Below are 22,588 nucleotides of genomic sequence, written 5' to 3' on the forward strand. Positions count from 1 at the left end.
GACTTGCATTTTTATTGAGACTACATGTAATCTTCTTTTTCGAGTCTTGCAGTGCTTGTGCCGTTGTCTGGGCCTTGTTTCTGTCCTTTCCCCTTCTGTGAACTCTACTCTTAACTCCTCTGCCACACGCTGCATCAACTTCCTCCAGGCTATTTTGCTACCGGTACATTCCTTGAGGAGGATGTGGGCATTGATCCCAGTCAGGTCAAGGATGTTAAAAATACAGCCACCGGCCATCTATACGTACCGCCTTTCAAAGAGCACCCCCCCCGCCATCTAATCTAGAGCTCATCTGATCTGGATCTGTCGGTGATGCCCACTCCTTTGTGCATGGAGCTCACAGTCCACACCGTCCCCTTTGGCTTTCATCATGGATGGGGAGCATTTCTTAACACATTTCAGCATCTTTGTGTTGAAATCGCAGTGCACAGTAGGCTACTCTCACAGATTTCCCCAGGGGACCAAGTAAAGGCCGGTCTTCTTGACCTGTGAGATGGTTACCAGTTTGGGGGAGGAGCTTCCTAACACATGTGACTGTCCAGTCTTATGTGAACAAACAGAACGGGGTCGGAGGATATGTCAAGCTTTTGTAACTGCTAGACCTGACGATTGTAATGCACTTTATTCCGGGTTGAGTGAAAATGCACTTTCCCGACTGCAGCTTGTTCAAAATGCTGCAGCTCGGCTTTTAACAGGGACACGGAAACATGAACATATCTCACCAGTTTTAGCTTCACTCCATTGGTTGCCAGTGCGTTTTAGAGTTGATTTTAAAATTCTTCTAACATAAATGTAGCTCAGATTTCCCAGAATTTTTATGATGCTGGCCAGCCTAATTTTGGGAATTCTGTTCATAATCCTGAACAAGCTTATTCATCATGGAGGAAAAATGTGTTGGATTGATCTGAAAGGATGAATGTCACAGAAAGACATTATCAAGACAAATAGGCTTTCTGAAAATTGGTGATTCTGGGAAATCTGAGCTCCATTTCTGTCATTGACCCTGGTGAAATTGGGTCAACTGACCAGCTCCATCCAGTTTCCAAGAAGTCTCTACTACAGGCATCAACCTGAGCCAGTTCTGGGAAATCTATAATTCTTCTATCTGAACTGTCATGCAGTTCCACAGCCTAGTTCAAATATCTCAAGTATTATCATAACTTGTGCAATAATCAATGCCATTCTACTGTTAAAAATGCCATTGACACCTACGTTTGTATACAGTTTGAAGAAAATACAGTCATGCAGTAAAAAAAAAAAAAAAAAAAATTAAAAATAGAACCAGTTCTATCCCAAAGCTAAAATTTTGAAACATATATGAAGACATGGTAAAAATTTCAAAATGTTCATTAACTGGCCACATGGTGATTTGGGTGCTCAAATAGAGTATTATTGGGAAAAATTTAAATCAACCCATTTTATTAATTGCCTCACAGTGACACTTTTCATGTAAATATAGTCTTTTGGCAGTAGATTGTTGCATCTTAACCACAAGAATCCATGTAAAAAAATGAGGTCTGTACATTCATTCTGTCACAGTGCAAGCCTGAAGAGAGAGGACATTTGAAAGAATTAGCCTTTTGGCCTGATTTCAAAGCCTCATGGACCAAACATGAAGGCAGCTACAATTATTTTGATGCAAAATATGGTCTTTTCAGGGGGATTTCACCCCAGACAATAAGTTTCAGCAGTGTGGATGGAATACCTAAGGAGATACAGCTCCTCAAAGTTGGACCAAAAGCACATTTGCAAAATTAAAAAAAACAAAACATTAATTTTCAAAGGGCTGTATCTCCTAAACTATTACAGATACGACATTAAAATTTTGGATGTGTTCATTTATCTGGTAGGTGAACAAGTGTGAATCTTTTCAGAATTTTCTGAGGGGGTCATGTGGGGACCATTGGCTGAATTGCCATGGAATGACCCAGTAATGTTGGTATGGTATGGTACGGTACGGTGCGGTACGGTATGGTATGGTACGGTATGGTAAGCTTTCAAAACAAGTGGAAACTACTTTGAAAGCTTGACATTTAGGGATAGGGTGAGGAGTTCAGCCAACCAAGAGGGACTTGGGGTGGACCGTCTGCTCCTCCACACCCAGAGGAGCCAGAGGAGGTGGTTGGGCATGTGGTCAGGAGGAGCAGGAGGAGCAGGAGGAGCAGGAGGACACCCCAGGGCAGAGCTGGACGGATCATGCTGTATCTGTTAGCTGGCCTGGGAACATCTAAGTGTTTGACCAGACAACCACCTGCAGGAGGTGATGTGTCCACAACCCAAACTCAGATAAAAAAAACAGATGGATGTTCTAGTCCGAGAGAGTCAAACTCATTTTCTTCTGGGGGGGGCCACATTCAGCTCAATTTAATCTGAAGTGGGCCGGACCAGTACAATAATACCATGACAGCCAATAAATAATGACAACTACAAATAGTTTTAGTGCAAAAAATGACATTAAATAATGCTACAAATTCAGTCCAATTTGAACTTTTTTCTTCCTGTTCCTCAGTGTTTAGTGTCTTTGTAGATCTGATCCAGAATGCACATGGACTAATGAGAAGTGGAGGCAGAAGATAGTTATAATTCCACAGATTTTTCTTAAGAAATTTCAGTTTTTTTCAGGTTATTCACTTTTTTTTGTTTGAATAGTTTATAAAAGTAAGTATTTTCATAATTTAATGGGGTTTTTTGCACTAAAACATAGGCAACAATTGTCATTTCTCATTATTTCAAGGTTCTTCTGTTCTTATTTTACTGGTCCGACCCACTGCAGATCAAATCAGGCTGAATGTGGAACCTGAAAGTCTGTCTGTTTTATAACAACCACTGTACATCCTGTACGGTGTTGAATGTCCAACACACACACCAAAGGCATTAACAAAAAAACACCCCTTAGATAAAATATACGTTTTTTTTTGCCTTATAACATGCTCGTTCTTCTTAGAACTGTAGTCTGTGTGCCACCCCCCACCCCCCCACACTGACTACAGTCGGATGCTGATCATTCCCCCTTCGGGCCATTCTAAATAGGTTGTAATAAATCTAATCTTTTCCCTCAGATATGTACTTAAATGTCCTTGCTGATAAATGTTGGCCTTCATCCATGCCCAAATGCGTTCCTTTAGAAAGATGAATAGTTGTGAGTGGTGGGGGTGGGGTGGGGGGGTGCGGGGGGGGGGAGTAGAGTGAGAGGGAGGGAGGGATGAAGGCAAGAAAAGGCCATTTTCTAATGTAGATGGGTTTGACAGAGTATCTCCCGGCTGGAACTGCTAACGGTGAATGAAATGCATCATGAGCCGTTACATTAACTGGAGACAGGAGGGAGGCAGGAAGGGAGGGGGGAGGGAGGGGGAGGGAAGGGGGGGAGAAAAGGGAAGAGAAATCCATTCCAGTGTCATTTGTCATGTCTTCATATGGCACCTTCCTTGGCTCTCTTTCTGTGATTCGGTGCTGGCTCTCACCTTTTCCACCTCTCCACTTGTCGTTTTCTCCATCTCTCTCTCACTCCCCTCATTGGGCTTCTTCTCTTATAACCCCCCCCACCCCCCCACCCCATCCTCTATCTCTGTACAGACTCTTCCCTCTTTGTCTGCTCCCCACTCAAACACCTGCTCTCTGCTATTCTCCAACACTCATTTCTGTCTCTTTTTTTTCACCTCCCATCCTTTACTCTTTTCTTCTTCATTCTCTCTTTTCTTCACATTCCGCTGTATCCTCCAACCAGAGCCCAAACATCAGTGACCTGCACTTTTGTCGTCCTCAGCACTGTCATAGATGGTCCTACACTGTAAAAAAAAATCTGTAATTTAACAGAATTTTCAGAGTTCATTTTACAGATTTTTCCTGTATTTGTAAGATACAGGAAAATATCAATGAAATGACAAAAACAGACTGTGATTTTACATGTCAAATGGAAAATAACAGGAAAAAACTGTAACTGTGAATAACCAACAAATTTCCATTTTTCCATTTTTTCCACTTTTTGAAAGATTTTTTTTTCACCGAAAAACAGTTAAAATACCTTTGCAAATGTATCGTAATTTCACAAATATTTCTTTTCTATTTATGAGATTAAACTGTTAATTTAAAGTTTAATACTGTAAAAATTAATAATAAAACCAGATAAAATTACTGACAATTAACCATAAAATAATAATAATAATAATAATAATCTTTATTTATATAGCACTTTTCATACATTAAGACTGTAGCACAAAGTGCTTTACATATCAGTTTAAAAATCAGTACCGCCCCCCACCCACACCCACCCGCACACACACACACACACACACACACACACACACACACACACACACACACACACACACACAAACCCACAAGCTCACACATACTTAAAAAGACTTAAAAAGACTGGCTGAGCATGGGTAGACCAGAACAAAAATGTAAAAGTAAAAGAGGAGGCGCTGTCTCAGGGAGCCATCCGCACCAGGGGGCAGCCGCCGACCCTGGCAACCAGGCACCAGCAACACAGCCCCGCATCCCAACTAGTGGGAGAGGGCCAACTGGGACCCCCACCCACCAGAAAGGAGCGGACCCCAGTGAGAGAAGGCGCCACAGCCCCCGGAGTCCACAGCCGCCCCCCGGCATGGAGGGCTCCCTCTGATGAAACACCGGAGAATAAGAAACATTAAAAAGATATAAAAGAACTGATTAAGAGAAACTGAATTTAAGACATATATGAAAATAATAAAAATATTAAACATTAAAATGATAAAACAGAAGCACTGGTTAAAAGAATCTTAAGATATATATATTAAATATAACTATAAAACCTTTGAGTAGATAAAACAGAGGCATTAGTTAAAAGCCAAATTAAAAAGGTGGGTCTTGAGCCTGGTTTTAAAAATGTCTCCATTCTCTGCAGTCTGAGGTTCCCTTCAGGCTGTTCCAAAGGCGAGGAGCAGAATGCTGAAAAGCTGCCTCACCATGGGTTTTTGTGTTAGCTTTTGGAACTGTTCAAAGGCCAGTGCCAGAGGACCTCAGGGTCTGCGAGGGTTCATAGGGTAAAAGCAAGTCTAAAAGATAAGAAGGCACAAGACCATTAAGACATTTAAAGACTATTAAAAGGACCTTAAAATCAATCCTGAAACACACGGGGAGCCAATGCAGTGATTTTAAAACCGGTGTAATGTGAGCCCGCCTTCTGGTCTTCGTCAGCACTCGAGCGGCTGAATTTTGAAGAAGTTGGAGTTGTGAGATTCTATCTTTGGGAAGACCAGAAAGCAGGGCATTACAGTAGTCAATCCTACTGGAAATAAAAGCATGCATCAGCATCTCCGTGTTGGCTCGAGAGAGAACTGGACGGACTCTGGCTATGTTCTTAAGATGGTAAAAACCTGTTTTTACAATAGATTTAATGTGTGGGATGAAAGTGAGCTCAGAGTCAAAGATAACGCCCAGGCTTTTTACTTGTACAGATGGGTTGAAAGAATACGCTTGTAATTTTGGTAAGTACTTCTCTCTCGTAGCCTCAGGACCGATAACTAAAACTTCAGTTTTGCCCTGGTTGAGCTGTAAGAAGTTTTCTGCCATCCAGGTTTTAATATTTAAAATACAGTTAAAAAGGGCATCAGCTGGCAGAGTGTCTTCAGGAGACATGGCAATATACAGCTGTGTGTCATCAGCATAGCTGTGAAAGTTGATGCCATGTCTCCTGATGATAAGAAGTATTTGTTCTGTCAGTTTAAGAAGATTTGTTTGTTAATTGACAAATATCTTGTGTAATTACAGGAGGTTTCACAACAAAAATGTTGAATAAACGTATTTTTGTGAATGTATAACATGTATAAGCACTGATAAACTGTCCATATACAGTTTTTATCAGTGGATTGGACAACTGAGTCTCACTGAAAATTATTTATATATATATATTTATTGGTAATTTGATTGTTTTAATATATGTAAATATTCTTTATTAAACATTAAAGTCCAAAAAATATGCAAAATCTCATGTAAAGTTCAGGCAAAAAAACTGTATTTTAATTATGGAAAATTACCGTATTTTTATGAGATGGTTATTTTCCATTATCTAACAGTATTTTTTTTCAGCACCCCTGCTGCTGCCGGAATAATATCGTTTTTTTAATTTTAATTTTAATTTTAATTTATTTTATTTTTTTTTAGAGTGTACAGATGTACAGTAGATGGTAATAATCAAAGACTGATAAATTAAAGAGATTACAGAATACAGAATATGTATTTTCAGCTGTAAACTGACACTACTACAACACAACAAATCAATATATGTTTCCAAATTTCCCTTAAGAGTTCTAGACTTTTTCTCCTGTTGAGTCGGCAGTACATTCCTAATGTCCTCCAAACACTTGTATGTGGCCTAGGGTGTGTTTTAGGGTGAATTCACAACTTCAGACCATTTCATAGAGGAATGTTTTACGCCACTACCCCTTAGAACTGGGCTTAAAGAGGGAGGGGTAAGGGGGGGATTGGGATTGGACCCTGGACTCCAACACAAAACTTCACTGAAGTACTGAAGCATGCACACATTTTACATTTAGACACTTTATTTCCTTCGCCAAGGAGGTTCTGTTTTTGCTGGCGTTGGTTTGTCTGTCTGTCTGTCTGTCTGTGTGCAAGCTAACTCAAAAAGAAATGGATGGATTTGGATGAAAATTTCAGGAAATGTTGATACTGGCACAAAGAACAAATGATGGTGTTTTGGTGGTGATCGGGGGGGCATTGATCTGCCTTGGCGGAGGTCTGCGCTCTCCGAGTGCTTCTAGTTTGTTTTTTTGTTTGTTTGTTTGTTAGCAAGATAACTCAAAAAGTTATGGAAAGCTTTTGATGAAATTTTCTGGAAATGTTGATACTGGCACAAGGGGGTGGGGGGTGGTGTCTGATCTGTCTTGGTGGAGGTCTGCGCTCTCCAAGTGTTTTTTTAGTTTTAATATGTTACATCTATTAATGCTGCGTAACCGGCTCGACTCCACTCCACTCTGGTACCAGGTCCTATTCCAGACCGTTTCCGTCACAGGGAACTACCCACTTTACAGTACCTGGTCGTCATAGCGATGCGGCGCGTTACTTCAGTGTCATCTGCTCAGAGTTGCTGATAAACTCGCTTGTTGCATGTTGTCTCGTCAAACTCATGCTGAATTTTTACGTCTGAACCTCCTGGAAAAACCGTGGTGTAGTTTTACAGACTGTCATCCAAGGTTATTATTGTTAACGAAAACTAACGAAATGACGAAAACTAGAATTGTAAAAACATTGTCGTCAACTGAAATAAACAATTACTATAATTAAAAGAAAAAATGATAACTAACTGAAACTGTATTGTGTGCTTACAAAACTAACTAAAACGTATAAAAATTAGGGATAAAATTCCCTTAGTTTTCGTCTTTGTCAATGTCGGATTGATTCGAAATCGATTTGTTTCCCTCAAGCAATTTTAGCTGCTGGCACCATATGATATTTAACGGTCCGTCACTTGTGGTTTCCAGTCGTTTCCTGGTCCCCACTCTACCTGGAAACATGGAGACTACAGTTGGGAGAAAGCAGCAGAGTCCTGTCTGGGATTTATTTGAATTCGACGATGGCGAAGAAGATAAAAGACAGAAAAAAAAGTATAACTAAGCATTTAGAAAAGAATGAAAACTAATAAAAACTAGTAAACCTGCTCTAAAAACTAATTAAAACGAACTGAATTAGAGAAAAAAAGTCAAAACTAAATAAAACTGAGCTAGAATGAAAAATCCAAAACTATTAGAACCTTGCTGTCGTCATGTGGATTAACCTGCCGACAGATTTACTGTAAACTTCTGCATCTGTTTTTTGTAAAAGGGCGGGTCACAGAGAAGACTCTGACCAATCAGTGTTCTGCAGTGTTTACACGTCACCTTTTAGTATCTGGTCCCCAGTCCTGGAACCTCAGCAGAGGTGATACCAAAACACTAGTACCGGGGGCCAGATTCCAGGTCCTTTTTCGTAATGGAAACGCAAAAAGGCCGAGTCAAGTCAAGTTGAGCTGGTACCACGTAGTGGAAACGCAGCATGAGATTGAATACTATAGTAAATGGTAAATGGACTGAACTTATATAGTGCATTTTCTACACCTTAAAGCTCTACCTACCGATGTGGCATTTCTCACAGCACTTAGTAAAAGTTTGAACATGAACAACCTGCCTCCCTCCAAAGCCCCGCCCACTTCCCTCTGCCTGAGCTCTGAGGCTCCTCCTCCTCTCTCCTCCACTCACCTGATGCACGCGGAGGAAGCAGAGGCGGAGGTCCGGTCCGCTTCGGTGTGTCCACGGACCCCTCCCTCAGTAATCGGATACATCATCCACCTGCCGCGGGCCCACGGCCTCTGTTCCATCAGTAGACCTGTATTTAAGGGTGTGGTCTGTGCGGTACTGGGTGGGTGCCTTCACTGCACCACGGAGATGAGGTGCGACGGGCGCGCGGACTGTGAACACGTGGCCTCCGCGAATTTTCCGTGGACATTTGAGGTTTCATAGTCCATACATTTCTCATCCTACATCATCCTACATGTGTGACACCATGGACATGTACCTGTATGAGTCCCACCGTCATAAAAGCTGACCTTTATGCAGACCTGTTCAGTCCAGTACAGCTGACTTCCGGACTTTTATCTCCATCCTTCATTCATCAGACTCCTGTTTATTCCCTTAGTTGTTGTTTCTGTTCATAAATCCGTTTTTTTTCCCTTCCACATGTGCATTTGAGTTCTATCCATACACATCTTCGACAGTAGACTGTGGTCAGCAACAGGAGAAGCAGAGTGAAGCGTCAGATTCAGTGGTACACATAGTGGACGTGGAGACAGCGATAATGGATCGGATGCTGGACGGCTGTAATGGATGATTGACAGGAGGCTCAGCCAGGTTCGGCCAATTATTTCATTCGGACCGACTAAAATGATTGGTCAGATTTTCATCAGAAATATATGAGAATTAAACATTTTTGAGTTTCAAAACCCGGTGGATTTCTTTTACATTTTAGTTTGACACACACTTATTAGGAGCATTTTCAGATGACAAAAGAAAAGTGTAAAAATGCCACATCATACGGTAGAGCTTTAATGGTGCTCGTACTAATGGTATATAGTACTTATGCCGGGTTCCACTACATGGAACCAGCTCGACTTGGCTCGACTCGGTTTTCCTGAAGACCGTTTCCATTACAAGATACTACAGACTTTACAGTACCTGGTCGTCATAGTGATGCAGTGCGTTAATTCCGTGTCATCTGTTCAGAGTTGCTGATAAACTCGCTTGTTGCGTGTTGTCTCGTCTGAATTTTTTATGTCGGCCACCAAAGACTGAATCTCCTCGACCGACCAAAACACCAGTGGTGTAGTTTTGGGCTGTTATCATGTGGATTAATGTACCGCTATATTTACTGTCCACTTCTGCATCTATTTTTTGTAAAAGGGCGGGTCACAGAGATGACTGACTGACCAATCAGTGTTCTGCAGTGTTTACATGTCACCTTTAGTATCTGGTCCCCAGTCCTGGAACCTTGGCGGAGGTGATACCAAAAAAGTAGTACCGGGTACCAGATTCCAGGTCCTTTTTTGTAATGGAAACGCAAAAAGGCCGAGTCGAGTCGAGTTGAGCCGATACCACGCAGTGGAAACGTGGCAGTATATGTAATACAGTTACTGCTTTAAGGTTAGCCTGAGCTAAACGGTACCTTCACAGCACACTCCACCACGGTCTATAGTACTGTTGGAAGAAACAAAATATCAAAAATGATAAATTAGAAGAAACCACGACCTACCCAAACACATGTCCACCCCCAACCATCACACACACACACACACACACACACACACACACACACACACACACACACACACTTCCATGTTTGTTGTTGTGTTGTTGCCTCTGAGACTGCAGCAGCTGTCATTGTGTTAACATGTGAGATAAAACCAGGAGGCTCGATGATTCAGCAGGGATCTGAAGTGCCAATTAATTAGGATGAAGGAAAAGAGTGTGTGATCACGGCGCGAACCCACAGCATCAGCACAGATGTGGAAAATAGTGTTCCTTATAAAAAAAAAAACAAAAAACAATTAAAACAAAAGTGTGGCCGGGACCAAAAAACGTTGTTGTTTTTTGGCAAATGACAAGTGTTGTCTATAATGATCGGTCATTCCAGGCTGACAGACAGACGGCTTTAATCATGTAGCTCTGTGGCTGAAATACTTCCAATAATCCAGGGACAAATACGAGGCCCCAAACTCAGCCTGTTCTTTTATCTTAGATCTATATTTAGGAGAAAAAAGAAGCTTACTGTATTTGATGATTTCACAAAACCTTAATGAGCAGTTTTAGCTTCCCCAGCTACATTAGTAACAGTAATTACTCTAATGCTTATCATCATGAACTCAGTGGCAAAATAACATGTGAATCTGCTCGTTTGCATGCGTTGTAATTTTCTGCAATTGTTCAGCTGTATATTTAAAATCCTCTGTATTTCAGCACGGCGTTAAAACGGGCTAACCGCTTCAGCCTGCCTCAGGGACGTCGGCGATATATTTGCCAAGCTTAATTTGAAAAATACCTGCAAGGAAGGGAATAAGAGTTGAGTGGAAAAGGCGAATATTTGTGTTTCACCTGCTGGCAGCGCTCATTTATGCAGAACAAATCCAGTGAGGGTGGTTTGAGCAGGAGCCGGTCCGAAATACAGAGAAGAACGTATTAGAAGACATTAGCAGAGTCTTTTTCCAGATGTATGTATTTTTACTGGAGCTTCAGACCCACTGTTTTTCAAGTATGAACTGCCTGGATAATTCCAAAAGCATTACTGTTCATAAATAAGCACTTTTCTTTTCTTTTTTTTTTGTTATTTAACAAATTGTTCAGCTATATCCGTTTTGCTTTTTAACCCTTTCATGCATAGTGGTCACTACAGTGGACAGTTATTCTACAGCTGCTCTCTTGTATATTCATGGGTTTTGTTGTTTTAGTTTCATATCAGCACACAGTGGACACTTATGTACCATCCCATACACTGACATTCAGACCATTACTGTCTTTTTGCATCTTATCTGCATGAAGTTAGTAATAACTAGTATTAGAGTATGTTAAAATGTGACAAAACATCAGATTAGCTGGATGAAAAATGTTTTTATTTCACAGTTTTCACAGAATATTTCATTTTCTGATGAGTTTTAAATACATCTTTTGTTTGTTTGTTTTTGCTTCAAAAATTAAATGCATGGTGTCCTGCTGAGTGGACATTTTTGTAACTCCATGATAAATAAGTTCATAAAAAAATTTCAGTCGCATTGTTTTTTGTATGCCTAAAGAGGAATTTTAAAAAACTCAGGAAAAATATCTTAACTAAGGTTCTCATAATTCATGCATGAAAGGGTTAAACAATGCCCTTAGTGTTATTAAAAAATGCTAAGGGTATTGTTTAAAAAGCAAAACTGATATAGCATTTCCCACGGTACAAGTCACTTGTGTTCACTTGTGGTTTCCAGTCGTCTTCTGGTCCCCACTCTACCTGGAAACATGGAGACTAAAGCAGCAGAGTCCTGTCTGGGATGGATTTGAATACGACGACAGAGAAGAAGAGAAAAGAGACGACTAAACTAAAACTAAACTAAAACTAAGCATTTAGAAAAAAACAAAAACTAACAAAAACTATCAAACCTGCTCTAAAAACTAATTAAAACAAACTGAATTAGAGAAAAAAAAGTAAAAACTAAATAAAACTAAACTAGAATGAAAAATCCAAAACTATTAGAACGTTGATCTGATTACGACAGTTATCGGATTAGTCCCAGTTACTGGATTTTTATGGTCATGGAAACGGAGTCATTGTGTGGACGTTCATGGTCACACTTCCACGGACTCTGCGAAGTTCTGACACTTAAACGCACACAAACATATTTTAAGGTTCGAGTAAAAGTTATGATGATGCTGTTGTGGTGTGATGTGGTTCTGGATGAACCTCCAGTGAATCAAACCTAGGTCTGAGTTTAGGACTGTTTGTGTTCCAGGGTCTGGGAGGTCACTACCTGAGCCCATACAACGCGGTGTCCTGCTGTTGGTGTCCACTCTGTCATCAGCCTCAGGTGGTGCACACAAACACCAACAACTCACACTTGTTGCTCACAGTTACACCGTACACTTATAGTTACGTGCAACACAGTACTTACACAACATGCAATCTTTCCAAAAACGATCTTTTCCCGATGAAACTACCACAGTAACAACACATGACAATGTGCCTGGTCATCAAAAACGATATAATAATTCCAAAACTATCGTAAACATAGTAGGTAGACCGTCTGACGGTTCAAAACGACACAAACTGGCGTCTTTTCAGACCGCAGCGCCCTCTTACTAATGTTTTCTAGAAAACCCCTGCTGTTGTAACCTTGGTCGTGCAGCCTCTTCACTTCCAGTCCACACTCAGCTCTCCACAGCCGACGGATCGTTTTCAGGCTCGGTTTCATCGCCCACACCCCCACCCACCCCCTCCCATACCCATCTTGCATGTGCGATCAGGCGTGGCTGAATAGAGGCCTTGTCATTAAAAAAATTCGGAGTAACCTTTGTGTAATTTCTTGGCAGTGAATCAACAAGTGTTGTTGTACCTCATTCCTGAAACATGACTGAGGGTGCGCTGTTATTTATGAGCTCTTTTCGACAGGGTTAGCCACGCGCTCCCAAACAGACAAAACGCTGCTGCGATGCCAGACGAACCAGAGCAGCCAGAGGAGCTGAACAGAGACGTCGCTCCCAAAACATTTCATCTGGTGACAGCTGAATGCTGGCGACTGCAGGCCCCCTGGCATTTCTAATAATGCCCCTCTGTTCTATTTACATTTTTTTTCCTGCTAGTGTTTTCTTTCCTTCCCCTCCCTCTCTCCCTCCCTCCCTCCCTCCCTTCCATCCTCTGCCCGTCAAACGCGTCCTCGGAGAGAGGAACGGAGCGCCTGTCATGTTCGCAGCGTGACGCCTCCTTACTCATTATGCACCAGTGACATCATTACAAAAGCAATCACAGGGCTGTGATAAACGCCAGGCTAATTAAAAAGACAGGCTGACGAACTAACTAACAAATATGTACTGAGCCCTGGCACATTCACATTCACACACACACAAATATACTGGCAAACTCTGCCGCTTCTGTCATTTTCTTTTTTATTTATGTATTTCTGGTTTGTAACACTTTGTAAATCTGCAGCGATTATTGCTTTGAGGAAATTCTACCTCATAATCCAGTCAGAAGTCATGGACAACTTCATTGTTCCAAATCTTATTCAGTTTTTTTTAAATTTCTTACAAATTTAGAATTTGAGTCAGAACTCAACACATATGCCAAATAGGGATGGAACCATATGAAAATGTCATATCACGGTTATTGTGACCAAAATTATCACGGTTATCTTTATTATCGCAGTATTATTGAAACTGTGCTCAAAATGTTCAAAAAGTACTAATACACACACTGAAATAATTTAAACCAAGTTGTATTTAAAAACAACCAAATAAAATAATTGGCACAATGTCCCTTCTGTTGCAGAAACATTCAAATATTAACCCTTAGTGGTCTGAGTCTATTTTGTCTGTTTTTCAGTCCTTTTGATTTGGTCTTTATATACTATATAAACAAATGTTTACTATACACATGTTTGGGATCTGTTTTTCAGCACAATTTCATCTATATCATCTGTCTATTATTTTTTCACTTTAACCTACTATAAAAACATAAAAGGACAAAAAAACACAGAAAAATATATAAAATCCAATTTGAAAAATGTGTATAATTTATTGCATAAATAACACACAGATGCTTAACGAACATTTTCAAAGACTTTAAAAGTGAATATTGGTTCCAAATATTAGGTATGGAAAATTAAAATTGTAATAAATTAAAACCATACTCAAATATTTGTCATAAAAGCAGATCTTTATGTAGGGGTTTTCCCCCCAAACATGGTTATCATGATAATTAGAATTTAAATGGTAATACTAACTGTCTGCAATTTTACCGCCATTTATCATTATACTGGTAATCGTTACATCCCTAATGCCAAATAAGACACAAGACAAAATTATTCAGGCATGAAAATGCTGAAGTAAATTTTCAAGTAGGTGCTGTTTGGATAAATCAATCACAGCTTTTATATTCACACCTGAAAAACTTCTTCATATTGTATTTCATATTTTCGTATTTTGGAGTTTAGTCTTTGGTGGTGCGGTGCTTTGGACTTCTGTCTGGGTTTGATTCTCAGTCAGACCAGAGCAGGGGTCAGCAGCCCTGGTCCTGCAGAGCCACTATCCTGCATGTTTTAGATGTTTCCCTCTTCCAGCACACCTGATGGTCATTATCAGGCTTCTGCAGAGCTGGATGATCAGCTGATCATTTGAATCAGGTGTGTTGGAAGAGGGATCCATCTAAAGCATGCAGGATAGTGGCTCTGGAGGACCAGGGTAGGTGACCCCTGGGCCAGAGTGTGTCTGTGTTGACTTTACCTGTTCTCTCCAGTCCTTCAGTGTCCCTACCATTAAAAGGTGGTGTGTGTGTGTATTAGGGATGTAATGATTACTGGTATAACGATAAATGGCGGTAAAATCACAGACGGTTAGTATTACCGTTTAAATCCTAATTCTCATGATAACCATGTTTGATTACTGCACTTTTAGGGAAAAACCCCTATGTAAAGATCTGCTTTTATGTCAAATATTTGAGTATAGTTTGAATTTATTACAATTTTAATTTTCCATACCTAATATTTGGAACCAATATTCACTTTTAAAGTCTTTGAAAAGGTTCGTTAAACATCTGTGTGTTATTTATGCAATAAGTTATATACATTTTCAAATCAAATTTTATATATTTTTGTGTGTTTTTGTCCTTTTGTGTTTTTATAGTAGGTTAAAGTGAAAAAATAATAGACAGATGATATAGATGAAGTTGTGCTGAAAAAACAGATCCCAAACATGGGTATAGTAAACATTTGTTTATATAGTATATAAAGGCAAAATCAAAAGGACTGAAAAACAGACAGAATAGACTCAGACCACTAAGGGTTAATATTGGAATGGTTCTGCCAACAGAATTGTGCCAATTATTTTATTTTATTTATTTATTTTTAAATACAACTTGGTTAAGTTATTTCAGTGTGTGTATTAGTACTTTTTGAACATTTTGAGCACAATTTCAATAATACCGCGATAAAAATGATAACCGTGATAATTTTGGTCACAATAACTGTGATAGGAAATTTTCATATCGTTACATCCCTAGTGTGTATATGTACACAGTGTCAGTGGTTTAAGTAGTCATGTGTTGCTGTAATGCACAGGTGTCAAACATGCGTACCGGGGGCCAAATCTGGCCCTGAGGATGAAATTTGTGAAATGCAAAAATTACACTAAGATATTAGCGATCCTTTTAGTTCAGGTTCCACATTCAGACCAATTCAATCTGCAGTGGGCAGGACCAGAAAAATACTATCAGAATAACATATAAATAGTGACCACTGCAAATGTTTCTCTTTGTAAATGTAAATATTTTCATGTATTTACACTGAAAACAAAGTATAATTTTGCAAAAAATGCAAATAACCTGAACAAATATGAACAACCAGAAATGTCTTAAGAGAAGTCAGTACAATTTTAATAATATTCTTCCTGTTATTAAATGTTTTGTGTGTTTGTAGATCCACTGTAATCTGTCAGTTCTAATGTACATGTGTAAATGATAAACTGAGGCAGAATATTGTTAAAATTATACTTATTTGTTCATTTTGTTCATGTTATTAACATCTTTTGAAAGGATAGTTTGTAGATGTAAACCTTTTCATCATGTAAATTTACTATTTTCGCTCTAAAGTTATTAACAATCAATGGTGTCCAATAAGAGTCCAATTAGATTTGAAGTGGGTCAGAACCAGTAAAATATTATCACAATAACCTATAAATACTGACAACAACAAATTTTCTCTTTGTTTTTTTGGTGTAAAAAAGTAAAATTACATGTAAATGTTTACATTACCAAACTGTACTTTTATAAACTACACTTTCATAAACTAGAAAAGCACTCGGAGAGCGCAGACCTCCGCCAAGGCAGATCAGGTACCCCCCCTCCGATCATCACCAAAGTTCAATCATTGGTTCCTTGTGCCAGTATCAACATTTCCTGAAACTTTCATCCAAATCCATCCGTAACTTTTTCAGTTATCTTGCTAACAGACAGACAAACAAACCAACGCCAGCAAAACCATAACCTCCTTGGCGGAGGTAAAAATGTGAATAACCTGAACAAATACAAACAAACAGAAATGTCTTAAGAAAAGTAAATGCAGTTTTACCAATATTCTGTCTGTTACTAAATGTTTTGTGTGATTGTAATGCACGTGTAAATGATAAACCAAGGCAGAATATTGTTGAAATTGCACTTGTTTTTCTTAAGATAATTCAAGTTGTTCATGTTATTTAGATTTTTAAGGAAACGTTGTAAACGATGTAACCCTGATCATAATAGAATTTAATTTTTTTCTCTGTTATTATTTTACTAGTTCGGCCCACTTCAGATCATGTTGGGCTGAATGTGGAACTGAACTAACATGAGTTTGACAACGGTATATAAAGTAACTCAAATGAGCCACAGCAGTAACATGGAACCTAGAAGGAAATCAAGTCAAATTAATTTTCAAAAATCAAATCCTTTTATTTTTCACACTTTTAGCTGCATTAGTCTGATATGACCAAAGTACTGTTTCCACACAGTTTTATTTAGGATCTGCATACTTCTTCTGTATCTGCATTTGCGGGTGCGTTCAGAAGTCATATGTGCTCCGCTGTTGTTTGTTTGTCTTGCAGGTTGAAGTAATAATGTGGCCTAGGTCAAAGTGAAGGCTGGGAGATTCAAATATTAAAGGTTACTTTTTTTGAATAAGAATACATATGGATTTGAATCCGCTGTGTTGCAAACCCCCCACCTATAGAAGCAGTATTTTCATTAGTTGGGGGTGTGAGGATATTAAAGCTTGGGAGGTGTCAGGTATCATAAGGCCCTCCGTCTTTTGACCTTTTCAGCGCACACTGCTGCTGTTGTCATTGGCTGGGAGGGAATTAAAGGATCACTCAGGGATAGCTCGTCTAATCTAATCAGCGTGAATCAGTGTGGGGAGTTCTGAGATGTGGGAGGCTGCATTATGAGGTGTGGGACTATATATACCCCCTCTTTAGGTTTCTGCAAAGGGCACCTACTAATCAACTGAGTGTAGAGAGCAGGTACCACTGAAAGGGAAAATCCACCTTTAAATATTCTGATGATTGGATCCAGACCTCATTCATTTTGTTAGTTCTGACTGAGCACCGCACAAGCAGTATTCAGAATTTTTTCTATATATATTGTAAATGGCCTCGCTACTTGCTGAACCAGCTATCCAAACAGCTAAACATTTCATTTTCAGTTTACCGGCCGACAGGTCATAAGCTGTTGTCATCATGCAGCGTCTGTCATCCGTTACAAAAATTTCAATCGTCTTCTTCTCTGAAACTGCAATTCTGATTGACTTCAAACTTGGTATACAGCTTCTGTATGATGATGTCAACACAAGGTATTGAAATTATTTCCATCTGGATCTGATTCTGGATTTGGTGTGACTTTGAAAAATTTTCCCATTATAACAGATAATACGTGGATTGATCCAATAAATCAGTATCAGTGATATCAAGTGTGAATTTGAATTTTTTACAGATCTGATTGAATATGACCAAAACATGGACTATTTCTGTAATAGAATAAACACACAGAACTGGGTGAGGATAAATGGCATCTGGATACATTTCCCAAAGCTTTTCATTTGGCCGGTAAGATACAGGGCCGTTGGTCCTATTTTTTTCAGTTGTTTTCAGTCTTGTTTGGGTGTTGCATGCATCCACGTGTGTTGCCTGGGGACCATTTCAGCTGCAGAGTGTTGAAAGTGGACGGGTGGGGCTCCTCAGATATGGTCGCAGGATAGTTCAGCGTCACAGTGGGATCAAACATTCTCCATTTCTCTCCCTCTCTCTCTCCATTTTGCTGCTCTTGATAAAAACAGAAGCTTGACCTTTTCAAAATAACAGGCGGCCGGTCTATAAAAGCAGACAGTGGAAGCAGTGACTTTCATGTGGACAGGCCCGGTCCACACACTGGGGTCTCCATCAGGTGTTCCAGTTCCACTTACACATGGACTGTGTGGACCCAAACACACAGCCGCCGGCACTAGAGCTGTAAGAAAATATCGCTTCTGCAATAGATTGCAATATTTCATTTCACAATACTGTATCGATATTAAAAAGTACTGTATGGATATTTTTAGTATTTATTCAAATGCAGATATTGTGGAGGTTCATTTTAGTTTTTTGGTTTTCTTTTTCATTTATATTTTATTTATTCTTCTTTAACACTCTTTTATTAAATACTGTTTGTTCCTTTGTTGGGATTGAACTCAAATCCTGTTCTGATGTTAGTTGTGAACTAGTAGAATCTGAACATTTGAACAGGATCTGAAACTGGAATGTCTGGAAAACAGAATTTCAGTTTGAACACAGTTTGAACATTTGGTGACAGAACATTAGATCCTGTTGGGATCAAATAAAAATGTGTTTAGTATTTGTGCAGATTTCTGCTGGAATTCAGTTCTTACGGGAAATATGAATTTTTTAAACAGAAAGAAACCAAGAAGTGCTTTTTAACAGTACCCTGATATATCGCGATATATCGTATCATGATACTAATACTGTGATTTGTATCGTATCACCAGATTCTTGCCGATACACAGCCCTAGCCGGTGCTGGTCCAGGTGGTCCAGGTGGGCCGATGCTGGTCTAGGTGGTCCAGCTGGTCCAGGTGGGCCGGCGCTAGTCCAGGTGGTCCAGCTGGTCCAGGTGGGCCGGCGCTGGTCCAGGTGGTCCAGCTGGTCCAGGTGGGCCGGCGCTGGTCCAGGTGGTCCAGCTGGTCCAGGTGGGCCGGTGCTGGTCCAGGTGGTCCAGGTGGTCCAGCTGGTCCTGGTGGGCCAGCTGGTCCAGGTGGGCCAGCTGGTCCAGGTGGGCCAGCAGGTCCAGGTGGGCCGGCGCTGGTCCAGGTGGTCCAGCAGGTCCAGGTGGGCCAGCTGCTCGGCCCAATCTGAAGTGAATGTGTATTTTCTGTCCCTGACCGTCTGGGACAGATTGAACCATTATGTCCAGATGAACACAGCACTTTTCTTTCCGTCTCCTCCTTCACTCTTTCCCACCTTTTATCTATGTGGTACTGCTTTGTTTTGTTTTCTTTAGTTTTTTTTTCTTATGTCGGCTGGAGTGTGACTTCATATCCAGTCCCCTCCTGCAGGGCCTGGTGGTTCTGTGTTCTCCAGTTTAGTATCTGCACATCTATTCAACAGGAGCTGAGCTGCTTTCATAAACACTGCAACACTTGATGCTTTCACATCCTTCTACATCTGCTTTGTTTAGTGGAAATTACCTGAAGCATTTTGAGAAATGATGTTTTGTTCTGAACCACACAGAATAAGTGTAACATGCACAAAGTCACTGGTGGTCTATATTCTAGGTTCACTTCAGTCCTATTAGTTCATGCATCATTATATTTATACAAATGTTTGTTATGTATGTGCCTTTCATTTCATTGGGAATTCATCTGTTGTGTCCATCTTTCTGTTAAAATTTATATAAAGAAAGTAGAATCTGTACAGAGCTGACTGCTGCAATTTGTCATACTTATGTATTTTTGGTCAATAAACAGACCAGTGGAAACAGCACATTGATAGGACCGATATTATGGGAGACTAGGGATGTAACAATTACCGGTATAATGATAAACCACGGTAAAATCGCAGACAGTTAGTATTACCGTTTAAATTCTAATTCTCATGATAACTGTGTTTGATTACCACACTTTTCCAGAGAAAACCCCTATGTAAAGATCTGCTTTTATGTCAAATATTTGTGTATAGTTTTAATTTATTACAATTTTAATTTTCTATACCTAATATTTGGAACCAATATTCACTTTTAAAGTCTTTGAAAAGGTTCGTTAAGCATCTGTGTGTTATTTATGCAATAAATTATATACATTTTTCAAATTGGATTTTATATATTTTTTGTCTTTTCTGGCCTTTTGTGTTTTTATAGTAGGTTAAAGTGAAAAAAATAATAGCCAGATGATATAAATGAAGTTGTGCTGAAAAACAGATCCCAAACATGGGTATAGTAAACATTTGTTTATATAGTATATAAAGGCAAAATCAAAAGGACTGAAAAACAGACAAAATAGACTCAGACCACTAAGGGTTAATATTGGAATGTTTCTGCAACAGAAGGGACATTGTGCCGATTATTTTATTTGTTTTTTTTTAAAAATACAACTTGGTTAAATTATTTCAGTGTGTGTATTAGTACTTTTTGAACATTTTGAGCACAGTTTCAATAATACCGCGATAATAATGATAACCATGATAATTTTGGTCACAATAACCATGATATGAAATTTCATATGGTTCCATCCCTATGGGAGACATTAGTGATTTTTGAATACAATAGCCTTGCCCAGAATCTTATGCCCCGTTTCCACTACATGGTACCGACTCGACCCGGCTCAGCCTTCTTACGTTTCCATTACGAAAAAGGACCTGGAATCTGGTACCCGGTACTAGTTTTTTGGTATCATCTCTGCTGAGGTTCCAGGACTGGGGACCAGATACTAAAAGGTGACACTGTGTAAACACTGCAGAACACTGACTGATCAGACAGTTTTCTCTGTGACCTGCCCTTTTACATAAAACAGATGCAGAAGTGGACAGTAAATATAGCGGTACATGTATCCATGTTTGGCAGGAGTTTGGTGAAGTCCATCAGTGTGTGTTGGTGTTCCTCTGACTGTGTTGCTGTGTCCTTAAACTGTGGCTGATGCAGCTGACAGACTGAGATCAGCAAGTACCGTTGAATGGGATGACACTGAATTGTATTTGGCGTGACATATATGTACGCATTTTCATCCTTTTGCGTGTTATTTAACACCATTTAATGGCGTGTCAGTGTGCTAATCGTGCTAATCACTAACCCTAAACCAGGGGTCTGCAACCTGTGGCTCCAGGGCCACGTTATCGGCCTAAATCTATTCTAACTTTGTCCATCTGCAAAAATGTGAAGGCTTCACATGGGATAAAATCATTTTTTCACAGCATATAAACCAAAATGGATTATTTTCTTCCCAAATTCAACACAAGATGCTCAATTTGCATTTGGTCGTAGTTTGTAAGTAAGCCACTATACATAACAGTTACTCTTTTTCTCCATTGCACTACTTAATTATGTTCTGGAAATAGTGTCCTTCATTAAAAAATTGTACAAATCTTGAATATTTTCTTTCTTGTAGTTGAATAATTTCATAAATGCACCAGACATTGCATAATTGTAATGGAAATACAAAGTTAAAAAGCAAACTAATCCCTAATAGGCTACAGCAGAGCAGCCACCTCATGGTCAGATGGAGATGAGTTTACATTTTTTTTTCATGGCTCAGGTCAGATTTCTTTCTTTTTTTCCAGACAAAAATGGCTCTTTAGGCGGTAAAGGTTGCCGACCCCTGCCCTAAACGCTAAAGTGGCTGATGTGAGCCTGCACATTTGTGGTGTTCCTGAAGTGTTAATCTGCATTTTCCAAACCTTACACCCTGTGAAGTTCATGTCCATCTCCGTCTTCTCGGGCAATCATTAAAAACCAAAATGAGTCCAAGTCTTTGCCTTCAACGAGGACGGGGCCAGTTGAATTTCTCTGACCTCCTCCATTGGTTTCCTCTTTGTTTTGGCGCTTACCACACATATGTATGTTCCAGAACCGGCTGCGTGATGACATCAGGATGTCCCATGTACATAACGGAGCCGGCGAATTTGCTTTATTTTGTAAAATTGATTTTGGGACATTTTATATCAATTCTGAATCGTAGTAAATGGGAGTTGTGATTTTTATATGAATTGATTTTTTTGGCACACCCCTAGTTACCTAGAGGCAGATAAACAATTGGGTGCCGTTGCCATGGTGTCATATTTCCTGTGCAGAAACAGACATGTCAGCTGAGAAGTTATTCAACTGAAAATGACCGTGGAATTTACCAAGAAAGGACAAAGGAAAGGACTGAACTGGGTCAGAGGATCTAGAACCTGTGTCATGCAGGCGTGTTTTGTTCGCTCACATGCTAGTTAGGACAGCTACAGTATGTGGACATTACTGTTGTGAGGTTATGACATAAGACTGTGTCTGAATGTGTAACATGGAGATGAATTTATCCTAGCGCTTCCACTTTATCAGGGTGGTGTTTTCAGGGAGCGCTGGCTCTGAGACTGTCACCCATCATCCCCCAGTCTGTCCCAGGTCACCTTTACCTCCTAAGACAAGATGATAATGATGACGACGATAATGATGACGATGATGATGATAATGATGATGACGACGATAATGATGACGATGATGATGATAATGATGATAATGATGATAATGATGATGATGATGACAACGATAATGATGATGATGATAATGATGACGACGATAATGATGACGATGATGATGACGATGAT

This window comes from Sphaeramia orbicularis, chromosome 20 (genome assembly GCF_902148855.1).
Source record: "Sphaeramia orbicularis chromosome 20, fSphaOr1.1, whole genome shotgun sequence".
NCBI classification, from domain to species: domain Eukaryota; kingdom Metazoa; phylum Chordata; class Actinopteri; order Kurtiformes; family Apogonidae; genus Sphaeramia; species Sphaeramia orbicularis.